This window comes from Tursiops truncatus, chromosome 2 (genome assembly GCF_011762595.2).
Source record: "Tursiops truncatus isolate mTurTru1 chromosome 2, mTurTru1.mat.Y, whole genome shotgun sequence".
NCBI lineage: Eukaryota > Metazoa > Chordata > Mammalia > Artiodactyla > Delphinidae > Tursiops > Tursiops truncatus.
In genome coordinates this window covers 117,434,346-117,447,115 of record NC_047035.1, presented here as the reverse complement: position 1 = coordinate 117,447,115, position 12,770 = coordinate 117,434,346, and positions in this window count along the sequence as shown.

Here is a 12,770-nt window from a genome sequence, read left to right as displayed (position 1 = left end):
CTGTGGCATGTGGGATCTTCCCGGACCAGGGATTGAACCTGTGTCCCCTGCATTGGCAGGCAGATTCTTAACCACTGCACCACCAGGGAAGTCCCTTTCTTGGTGTATTTGAGAAATGAGATTCTTAGCATGGAAGAAAGGAGATGCAGGTGGAAGAAATAAGAGGTTATGCAAAAGCCCCGTAGCCCTGAATTTGAGTTGAAAGTATCAGTATGAACTTATAAGTTTTATCTTTAAGACTAACAGAAAACATTATTCCCTAGCTCTGATCTCTGAAAAGATCTAGGAATAGTAATCAATCCTGTAGCAGTGAACACCCTCGGTGCCCAGATCTTAGTCTTGAAATTCCATTTCCCGACAAAAGACTAGGGCTCCATGAAGAAATGTTAATTCCAGGGCTGGGGTAGAAAATGAACATGAGGAGCCTATCATACCAGATGGGAAGGAAGTCCTCAAAGACGGCTAGGATAGTGTCAGAAGGACTCAGAAGTCAACTTGAAGAGGCTCCTTCTGGCCAAAGATGGACACTTTTAGCATCAATAACGGCAAAACTTCAATGGATTGAATACATCAAATATGTTTAATTCCATGAGTTCATAATGATACTAAAACAAATTTAATTGGTCACTTTTGGAGTATGGTCATGAGCAAATTCATTATTTTGAAAATTAATAAAGACATATAATTATCTTTGAGCATTTATCTGTCTTTCCTATACAGGCTGTACTACCGGGTAACCAAATAGTAGATGAGGGGAAGTTTCTCTTTATAGAAGTAATTCAGTTCATAAACAAAGAAGGAATTATAGAATTGGAATATCACCATTTGGCAACTCCTAATTAATTAATGGGTAGTGACACTGGATCAGCAACATCTGCTAATATCACAAAGACAACCAGATATCACATGGCTCCTGTGAAGTATTCTTGCCAAAAATTTCAACCTAAATCTAGATTCAAGTAGCAATTTACAGGAAATACATGGGACAGGAGAAAATATTAAAAGACACCATGGAGATGTAATCAGTAAAATCTATATTGTGGAAACCTCTATAGGATAAATGATCTAGTTTCCTTGCAAATAAATTGCAAGGAAAAAAAAAGAGGAGGAAACTGATATTTAAAAGAAACTTAAGGTAGACAACAAATGTATGGATACAAGGGGGAAAGGGGTGAGGTGAGAGGAATTGGAAGACTGAGATTGACACATATACATTATTGACACTATGTATAAAATAGACAACTGATGGGAACATTGCTGTATAGCACAGGGAATTCTACCTAGTACATTGTGGTAACCTAAATGGGAGGGAAGTCCAAAAGGGAGGAGATATCTGTATGCATATGGCTGATTCATTTTGTTGGGCAGTGGAGGTTAACACAACATTGTAAAGCAACCATACTCCAATAAAAATTAATAAAAAGAAAAAAACTTAAGAAACATATCACCAATTACTGTGTACAGGACTTATTTATTTAGATCGAGATTCAAACAAACTAAAAAAATAAAATAAAAATTTTGTGACATTTAAAAACAGTTGGAAATTTGAAAGCTGGCTGGATATTTGATGACATTAACATTATTAATTGTTTTCAGGTGTGATGTTATGGTGGTTATGTTTTTCTCCAAGAATCCTTATCTTTTAGAAATATACACAGAAATAGTTACATATAAAATGCAATATCTGAGATTTGCTTTGGAATAATAGAGGAGGGGCAGGATGTGGGTGGGGATGGAAAAGGAACAAGTTTAGCCATGAGTTGACAATGACTCAGGTGGGTGATGGGGACATGAGAGTTCATTCTTCTATTCTACTTTTGGATACGTTTGAGATTTTCCACAATCAAATGTTTAAAAACATAAATACAAAGCCATGAAGCCGAAAAGAACGATCCCCGCAGCAACCTGTGAAAGATGGACTGGAGGGAATATTTAGGGGCGCTGACTTTCCTCTACCCTCTTCTCAAGACCCTTTTGCCTCTCCTTCTCTACTCCCACGCCTCATATTCCATAACATCTTACAGAGAAACGCGAACGAACTTTTTGGCCAACCCCATAGAACAAGAGAACGGCTGATTGTACATCAACCTCACAAGAGAAGGCCTGGTTAGGCCTGCCCCCAATATTTGCAGGGCTCAAGCTAAGAGTACAAATGGAAGTCACATGCCATGGGACATCGAAATAATAAAAGTTATAAATCAAGCTAACAAATTGCTAAGTAAAATGTGTTTTATCCTCTTACCCTGGAAAATATATTTGCCTACAGACCTGGAACACCAGGTTTCAGTTAAACATTCTTGAATTCTGTGCTGGAACACGGAATCTGGAAAAGGAGTCCCTTTTTTCTCCCACCCCCCCCCGCCCCCAGCTTTGTCTCACGTTGTAAAGAATATTGTGTGCATGTGTGTATATATCCCAGGTCACATGTCCAAGCTCTGTCCACATCCTCCGCCAAAGCTGCCCCTTGGCCATCCTTTGGGCCTAGGGCTGCACACACCAACAGTTCAGTTTACACTTAGGGGGACAGAATTGTGAGGAAGAGGCCCTTGAAAGATTTGGGGCCATGTGGGCATGCTATTCCAGAGTCTCAGGGATATGAAATTTGTTCTAGAAAGGAGACACAGCTCTGTGTGGTTACATCTCCTTGGTTCTGTTGACTCCTTATGCTGTGGAAAAGGGTATGGTTGAGGGAGGGCCATAGTGGGGCTCAGGGTCCACGAGTCCCCAGGGTGACACCAGCGATGGCTGGTGGGAGGATGGGAATTTTATCTCAGATGAAGCAAAATTTGGAGGCCCTTGGAGTTTTCAAAATCCCAATTTAAATACATGACTTTCACCTAAAGGATGATAGAAAGAGGATAATTTCCTTGGCCCCCAGCCCTAACCCCACAGCAAGATGACGAGCCACAGAGAAATCAAGGCCTATGGTTGGAGAGGGTGTCCTAGAAGACATCTTAAAAGGACTGATTTATCCTTTAGGATTAAAAACCTGACAGTTTGGAGTAACATTATAAATAATACAATTATTTTGGTTTGGGAAAAATACAAGATCAATTATACACATCTTACCTTCGAGAAAGTCACGGTGCTTATTGAAATTGAATTCATATCATGCCTCCAAGATGAAACTGGCATACTTTCCAAGACCGAACAGCAGGGGAAGTTGCCCCCCAAGGGTTGTTGGTATGGCTGGTCAGGTGGTTGTCTCTCAGGTTCATTTGAACAATCTTTGCTTTTCAGCCACCTAAAGTCCCACCCTCAGTGCTTGTTCCCTTGGCATTAGCAGCAATACTGTCAAACAGTAATCAGCATCCAGGCTGTAAAGAACAAAGAGCTTTATGGGGGTCTTAAGAATTGCAATTTTGGGGCTTCCCTGGTGGTGCAGTGGTTAAGAATCCGCCTGCCAATGCAGGGGACACGGGTTCGATCCCTGGTCCGGGAAGATCCCACATGCCGCAGAGCAACAAAGCTTTTGTGCCACAACTACTGAGCCCACGTGCCACAACTACTGAAGCCTGCACGCCTAGAGCCCATGCTACGCAACAAGTGAAGCCACCGCGATGAGAAGCCTGCACACCAAGAGAATTGTAATTTAGGATACACAGATTTGGGTAGAAGGGAAAGAGTGTTCCAGGGAAGAAAAAGAGTCAGGGGTTTATAAAGGCAAAGACCGTAAGGTTGTTAAACTTGTCTGGCAGGAATTATGATTGGCCCTGATACAGGAAAGGAAATATTTCTCCTTAAGGGATAGGCTGTCATGAGTTATTTAGGGTAAGGGTCCATATGATATCTTGAGTGTCTGGAACATTGGGCAGATGTTCTGGATGCCTGAGTTGAGACATAAGTGATCAAAGGCCAGATTCCGTCTGGGCTGAGGTGTGCATAAATCACACTCACTCAGTGCCTCCTGGCTTCATTTTAGAGAATTAGCAATACCGACTCCATTTTAATTTTCCTTTCACAGTACATGCCAGGCTCTTAAAGCAGCATGCAACTTGTTCTAGGAAGGGAAACCTTTCGGATCCTTATACCTTACTGAGAACAAGTTCATCAGCTTTTCCCACAGGGAGGGCCGGGGCAGCCAGAGAGCCCCTGACCCCTGCATGGAAGGGCTGAAGAATGAGCACAGGACTTCAGAAACGGTACAGATTTCCACCCAAGTTTGTCTTTATAATTTTGCTGAGGGCTCCTATACCAGGGAAGGATGTGATACAGAATGTATCACAGACATAAAAGGTCAGTACTTCTTCAGGGCTCTTTAAGCAAGGCAGCGCTCTTGAGGCTTGTGTCCTTGGAATCCTGGCTGATGTGGGAGCTGGATGTACAGGGCCAAAAGCACAGCAGGCTTCGGGTTGACTAGTGCTCTGCCAGGCCCTGCCTAGCCAGTTCCTGCCCTCACAGCCACGGCAGCCTGAACACTGCTGGGAGCTAGAGCTGTTGGGCAGTCAAGGACTTCGAGGTAGGCCAGGACAGACTGTCTAGGCTCCGTTCTCTTGAAATTTTGGTTCAACTCAAATAGACCTCTGACCACATCTCTGGCCTCTAGGGGGCACGTTTCTCAGTCTCACGGTCTTTTTTAGGGTGAAATTTCTTGAGCCTTGACCACAAGCTTCTAGGAATTTTCTGGATGGGTGGGTGTTAAACCACAGGCCACTGTGCTTTTTTTTTTTTTTTTCCCGGTACGCGGGCCTCTCACTGTCGTGGCCCCTCCCGTTGCGGAGCACAGGCTCCGGATGCGCAGGCTCAGCGGCCATGTCTCACGGGCCCAGCCGCTCCGCGGCATGTGGGATCTTCCCGGACCGGGGCACGAACCCGTGTCCCCTGCATCGGCAGGCGGACTCTCAACCACTGCGCCACCACGGAAGCCCACCACTGTGCTTTTGACTCAAACTCTTGGAAGACCTTGGGCCCCAGAGCTGGAGCAGATGAACTTGGCCTGGAACCTGGAGACAGGAGCTTTGCAGGGTTTTTCCTTTGTTTTGCCCTTAGGTATGGACAGGAAGGTTGAGTTACTTAGCCTCATGGTCCATTATCATCTTTGAGCAAGGCCCCTTCCTTGATTTTGAATTAATGAATTCCCTCTTATCCCGTAGTTCCCTCCCATCCCCCTCTCCTCTATAGGTAAGCACACTAATGGGCTTAATGCACATCTTATTATTTGCGTGTGTTCTTGCATGTATTTTGTGAGTATATATTTTCTAACTTGGAAAATAATTTATTTTTCTTAAATGTAAGGGGAAATTAGAAGCACTAATACCTTATCGGGACTTTATGCAAATGTAGAATAAGCATGTTATTCCAAATTCAGGGCCCAGGTGATGTGAAAATGAAAAATAATTGGGGGGACAAAAATACATTGTGAATAACACGTACATTTCCATTTCCATGTAGGTATATTATGCCAAAGTCAGTTTATAGTATTTTGGTACATTTGAAATAGCACTGACTTATTGAGAGTAACCACTGAAATACCTTTCAACTATGTGAAGTATGGAAAATTGCAAAATTAAAAAAAAAATTAACATAGGAGAAATGTTATACTATTGTGCTGGCTTACAAAGTTAGCGTCCAGATTTTGGATGAAAATATGTTCCCCTAGTATCCTAAAAATAAGCAAAGTCTTTGAAATCTTTTACACACTGGTATTAGATAGTCCTGTTTATTTTACTCACACCAGCGGCAATAGTACAATGGTAAAAATAAGCATGCACTGCCTGTATTATTAATGTATGGAAATTGCATTCTGTTATAAAATCTCATCTGGTTTCCTACTTTTTTCACTAAGCGCTCTGATGTTAAGATGCATCCACGTTGCTGAGTGTGCCCGCAGCTCATGGGCCACGTTTTACTCATCCACTCCCCCGCCGGTGGACTCTCAGGCTGCCCCTCCCTCATCCATCATGGGCACAGGAACAGAATTTCTGGGTCATAGGACTGAGACAGAGGCTTTAGTCTGGAAACCTATTAGCACAGCAAGTGCCAAAACCCCTTTCTTGTGCCTGGAAGAGATGTTTTGGAAGTCTGAAGAGCCACCACGCCTCCCATCCTCCCTGTAGCACTGGGCTTAACTCCTAAAACTACAGGATTTGAGGTAGGAAAGCTGGATTTGAGGAGCAGCCTTTCTGCCCTCCTCTGCGCCAGGAGAAGACATCCCAGGGTCCAGGTGAGAGGCCCAACATCGCCAAAGAATTTGCTGGCAAGCCCTGAACGCTGAGCTGGCCCCTCCTGCACAGCTCAGGGTAGGGGGACAGCCAGCCCTCACCCCAAGGCTGGGAAGTGACTGGGGCCAGGCCCGGGCAGGCAGAAGACTTGAGCAGGAACACCCTGGGATCAGTAGGCACCCCTGCACCTGCCCCTGCCCCCGGGCAAGCCTTTGGGGAGCAGCTTCTCTAACTATTGGACTGAAGCCATAGTCCAAGAAGCTCAGGCTTCTGGCACTAAACAAAATTCAGAAACACCCAGATTGACTCCAGGAAGAAGTTCTTCCAGCCCTAAGATGGGGCCTATGGGCTCTTGCTGATTTGCACTGCCCGACCCCACCAGCCTTCAGGGGGCGCTGTTTCTCTAACATCAGAGGTTCTGAGCCAGAACCAAGGGCAGCTCTCAGGTGACACAGCTCAGTGGTGCCTCACATTGATGGTAGAGACCGCTCAGACAAAGCCCTGGGGAGAATGAAGGGAAATTGGCTCAGGCAGAAACCTGACAACTAGCACCGCCTTTTCCTCCTTGCTCCAGGAGACCCTCCTATTCATCCAGACGCTTCCAAATGCAGACCGAAAGAGGCTGAGCCCTCCCTCCACACTGCCCTGCCCTGCAGTTCCATTTCCTGCCTCCTCTCCTCCCTAGCAGGAGAGCAGGGACCTTCCCCGGCAGGACCCGAGGATGGCCTTCTCCAGGAGGACACAACCACAACTTCTGTGTACGACAGGCACACAGCAAATAGTAGGAAGACAGTGTAGAGGAGGACTTTTCTTGGCCCTCTGGACCCTTGTCCCATGGGCATGACTTTCAGTTAAGGACAGCCTGGGGCAAGGCCAGTGAGATTGAGGTGGGAGAGTGGGGAGGTGAGTAGGAGCCCATGGGGTGTGAGCCTTCTGGGGCAGCCTAGGGTGGGAGTGGGTGGCAGACTCATAGGAAATAAGCATGGTCCCTGCCCGGAGAAAGGGCACTTGCTATGAGGGTAACAACCATTTGTGCCACAACTATTCTCTAAGCATCTCTTATGTGTCAGGCACTGGGCTAGTTGCAGGATACTGCTGTGAACAAGAGCTATGTGGTTCCAGTGATCTGGATCTGACACTGGAGAGCAGAGGAGTCAAACAAACAGTTAAGTAATCAAATACTAATTCTAAATAGCAATGCGAACAATGAGGGAAGTTGGGAGGATGTTGAGATGGAGAATAATGGGGAGGAGGGAGCTACTCTAGAACTCAAGGCCTTCGAGGTCGGCCAGGACAGTGGGCATGACCTCACTTGGCCTCATGTGCTGATCAGGAAAGGAGGCACAGAGGCTGAAGCAGTGATCATGGAGGTTTTCCCCTGCCCAGGATCCCTTTCCCTCTCCTTGTACAGCCCTCTCAGTTCCCTTCTCCACTCTCGATCCATAAGGGCTCCTGGAGAGGACATGTGACCCAGATCTGGCCAATCAGGGCAGCCCATCCCACACTGGCCACAGTGATTGGTTCAGAGATGGACCCATGACCCAAATCAGGCAAAGGAGAGTCAGGCTGGAAACTTTGGCTGGACCGTTAGATAAGAAGCTGTCTCTTTTCGTCGGAGGATGCTAAACAAGGATATAAGCCTTGAACAGCCATGGGTGGCCACATAGAAAGAGCCTGTCTGAGAATAGAGCCAACCCCAAGGAAAGCAGAGCTGAGAATTGGTGACGGAGGGAGAGAAATCTGTTGACCAAGCCCTAATGCTACTTTTGATTATCTGAATCTGCAGGAGGGAAGAGGAAAAGAAACATCAGCATTCCCCAAAACTCTCTTCAAAATCATCTTCTTCACCAGTCTTCTCTCTCCCCTCAACTCTATAGGAAGCTGGAGGCAGGTAGTGGGCAGCAGTGCAGGGTCTGTTTGGAGCCCCCTTTTGGCAGGTCCTGCAAACACAGGTAGTTTCCTAATGTCTTTTCTCATCTTCACCTTTGGACATCAGCCAAAACTCTGAGAGAGAAGAAAAGCCCCATTTTTAACATCCTGTTACATGAGTATTGTTGGCTCATTTCTATAAATGAAGAAAATGAGGCTCAGAGAGTTTGAATAACTTGCCAAGAACACAGAGCTGGTCAGGGACAGAGCTGAATTCACACCCCAGTTTGTCTGGCTTCAAATCTTCCTCCCCCTTTCTACTACTCCAGTCTAGGGGGTGGTATGGCCCGGCAGGCAGGTGGCCCCTAGCATTGTGGCTATAGGCAGCTTGACCTGGGATTCAGGGCCATTTAACTCCAGCTCTGGCAGGCTGTGGGCGGGGCAGTCCCACATTCAGAGAAAGTGACATCTATGGGGTCTGGAAAGTGCAGCTCAGAGTCTAGGGTTACCACCATGGGCTGAGTGTCCACTGTGTGTTACTGTGTTTCATCCAGATAAGACACTGACTACCAGCCAGAGCTGATGAGACCTACTGCTGGCTACCTTCTTATCCTCGTTTCCTGAGTCAAGACTGACCCCTGTGGTGGCGTGAGGCTGAGGCTGGCCAGCAGGGAACCCCAGCTGTTAGGAGCAGAGGAAGGCAGTGTCAGAGCCAGGCCCACACGCCTTTCTCCCACATCCATCCCATCCCAGACCTGGGCCAGCCTCCTCATGTCCCTCCAGACTCCTCCCCTGCCTCTCTGCCTCCAGCCTCACCCCTCACCCTCACCCACCAGAGCTGCCATTGTTTGACTGATTGTTCACCATCTTGTTGCCAAATGAATGGTCCAGAAGCATGTTTTACAACGGCAACCTTTATCTACAGAAGGTCTTTGAAACTTCTTGGCCTGGCATTTACAGGGGTTCAAAATGTGGCCTTACTGAACTTTTTCAACTTTGTTTCTCTTTTCTTTCAGATGCATACCCTGCATGTGTGTCAAACTGTGTGTGCTATTCCTACTGCCACTCCTTGGCTCAGGTGATGTCTGCCATCCCTGCCCTCCCCTCTCCGTTGTTAATATTGACAATTCACTCCTTCAGTCTGTCCACCTTTCCTTCAACAGGTATTCCAGGAGTCTCGCTCTGCTCCTGACATTCCGGGCAGCTTCACCGACCCGCAGCTCTGACACCTCATCCCTTGTATTGTGATCTCTTTAACCCTCTCGTATTAACCTCCTGCGTGAGACACCCTTCTTCCCCTGCTCCACTCAACTGCAAATCCTTCAAGGGCAGAGACCCTTCAAGGGTCTCACCCATTTTGCAGCTCCTGTGACAGGGGTTAATAAATGTGTGTTGCTTGAATGGGACAAACAGGCTCTGGCAGGAAAGCACTAAAAACACTGGCTTGAGAGGCTAGAGCTTAGTCCCAGCTCTGCCACTTCCTAGTGTGGCTTGAGGAGAGCTACTGTCCTTCTCTGGGCCTCAGGATGCCCATCTGTAAAATGGAACTACCATCCTCTCCTGACCGCCTTACTAGGCTGGGGTGGGTGGGAGACTCTGCAGGTGTCGGCTGTTATTACGATGGTTTCTCCCATAGGCAGGGTGTGTGTTGAGGGTGGAGGGAGATGATTGTGTTTCTTGGAGCCCTTTAGCCATAAGAGCTGAGTTGAGCAAAGACAGCAGGAGGCCCCTCCCAGGACCCTCAGATGCCAGTCCCGGGGGTTACGGCAGGGGAAATGACCAGCGACTTGGTGCACGTGTGTCTTTCTGAGGCATGGATGCTCCAGGGCTCTCTGCCAGTATCCTGGGAGGGGGGCAGGCAGGAGCTCTTCTCCAGCCCCAGACTGCCTGTGAAGGGTCAGTGGGCATGACCTCACTTGGCCTGCTTGCAGTCCTATGGTCCTCGAGGCTCCAGACTGCCTCCAGTGACCTGGGGTGGGGTGTGCAAAGGAAGGTGGGGTTTGAGTCGGGGCGTTTTATCATCACGGGCTATCTGTCCAGAGGGGAAGCCGAGGTTCACACTGGAGAAGGGACTCGCTGAGGTCACTTTTACAGTCCTGGTGTGGATTTTAGAGACAGAGACAATTGAATCTTAGCTCTGCCACTTACTCCTGTAAGAGCTGGAGCAAATTACAACCCTGAGTCTCAGGTTCCATAAATGTTAATGGGGGCTTGCAATTCTAATGTTGTAGAGCTATGAGGATTGGAGGGAATGATGTGTATGAGGTGCCCATTCCCGGTGGCGGCTCAGGCATCTGGCTCCATTCCCCAGGGTGATGGGGATGCTCCCTCCTGGACATCCTGCACTGCTCTGGGCAAATATCTCCCCGTTTCTCAGGTGACAAGGCTGCCAAAGGCTTTAGGAGAGAATCAGGTCGGCTTTGGACCCAGGACAGGAGGTGGCAGGTCTAAGATTCTGCAAGTCAGGAGGCTGATTCTGAGGAAGTGAGCGGCTTAGGGCTTGGGACTCCTTTCCTTCATTTGCTCATTCATTCCGCAGATATGGATTGACTGTGCACTCAGGAACAGATTCTGTCCTGGCTGCTGCTCCATCAGGGAGGACGAAGACCCAGATGCTCCCCACCCAAAGTGCTCACGTTCCAGTGGGGAGAGAGACAAAGCAAGGAGACACAATGAGAGTGGGATTGCTATGGGAGTTATGTGCACAAGGCAGGGGATACCGAGGTAGTGGAGCTGCGGAAGACTCACACTTCCTTTTTTTCTCATTTTAATTGCAGAGCACATTTTCGTGGTTGAGATCGAGCTGTATAATTTTATAACCTGCTATTTTCATTTGTCATTATGTCATAAATATTTCCACCCGGTGATTATTGAACTCTTTATTGTTTTTAATTTATTTATTTAATTTATTTATTTTTGACTGTGTTGGGTCTTCATTGCTGTGCACGGGCTTTCTCTAGTTGCATCGAGCGGGGGCTACTCTTCTTTGCGGTGCGCGGGCTTCTCATTGTGGTGGCTTCTGTTGTTGCAGAGAGCGGGTTCAGTAGTTGTGGCGCACGGGCTTAGTTGCTCCGCGGCATGTGGGAGCTTCCCAAACCAGGGCTCGAACTCATGTTCCCTGCCCTGGCAGGTGGATTCTTAACCACTGCACCACCAGGGAAGCCCCAATTGAACTCCTTATAAATATTTTCAATGGCTGCAGTGTATTTTCAGTAGAGCAATGCCCTGATTTAATTAGGCCTGGACATGTAGATTGTTTTGGGTTGTTTTTTTTTCCTATGATAAATAGTACTGTTACAAACATCTTTGTACATAAATTATTTCCCATGTTTCTTGTTATTTCCTTGGGGTAGATTTCTAGTCATGGAATTCCTGGACATGGTATATCAAATTTTTAAAATCCCTCAGTAATCCCTTGATACCTACTGCAAAATGTCTTTCTGAGTCGGTTTTTCGGGCGCACCCTAGAGCAACTGTGGCACTGTTTAGACTTAAGTCTGTATAGAGGTAGGGGATCATCGTAGGAAGATAGGTTGGGGTGGGGGTTTGAATCATACAGACTTGGAGGTTCCAATCCCAGCCCCTTCATTTACTCATCCCATAGCCCTGGCCACGTCGGTTCTCCCATGACAGGTGTGATAACACTATCCTTGACCAGTTTTCTGCAGATGAGAGATGGCGGATGTGAAGCACACAGCTCAGTGCCTGGCACACAGTAGGAGCACAGTAACTGGTTACTGCTATGGAATGACAGCCTCCTGGTCGGGCCTGGGGTGAAGTCATGCCCTCTGGAAGCTGAGGCTGCAGGGTGAGGCCTCAGCTCCAGCCTCCGCTGGCCCAGGCCCAGGTGCCCTTACACTGACCAGGCCAGGGCCCCCAGGAGCGCTGCAGGCAGCAGGGCAGAAGGCAAAGGCCAAGATTGGAGGCTAGAGAAAGTGAACAAAGGGCTCTGGGGGCAAAACAGAGGGAGGAAGTGATTTCCAGGCTGACTGAGGAGGGGAGCTGGGAAGGAGAGGGAAGAAGGAGGGGTAGAGGTCTCAGGGGCCACAGGAAAAGGCAGGACCAAGGTGATGAGAGCCAAAGGGAAGGGCTGGTTCAACGCCAGGATGTAAGGTGAATCCAGGTACCAATCAGGTCCCCAGAGGCTGGCCCAAGGGCAGGGGTGGGCACCAGGGGGCTCTGACAGGCTGCCCAGCACCTGATTCTATGACTAGCTCACTGAGTGCCCCTGGACAGGAACCTGACCCTTGCCGGGCACTGACGCACCCATCTGCAGAAGTCTCTGTTGTCCTTCTGTCTCTGACATCCTCTGGCCTGGCAATGCCCTGAAGAGATGAATGACTTCCCATCTGGCCCTCTGAATAAGTTTAAATACCTACCAAACAGTTTTTCTACTTCAGACAGGAGACAGAACTGCCCTGGGTCTCTTGGATCAGTGGGAAGACTTTTCTGAAGGATTATTGGGAAGGGGAAGGGCAGAGGTCAGAGGGAAAGGGCTTGCTTAGAGAGAGTGACCACAGCCAGAGCAGAGTGGACAGGGCAGCCCCAAGTCAGGCTCGAGGAGAATTAGAAAACGCCTGCTTTGGTGGGTGAAGTCCCATGTTCATACTGCTTGGCTAGAGAAACCAGCTCTGGTTTTCAGCCCTCACTAATCCCCTTGGCTTGATACTCTGTGTTGCAGGTTGAGTTCTGCAAGAGCAGACACTGAGGCAGAGTTTGGAGCACGTGGTATGTACTAGA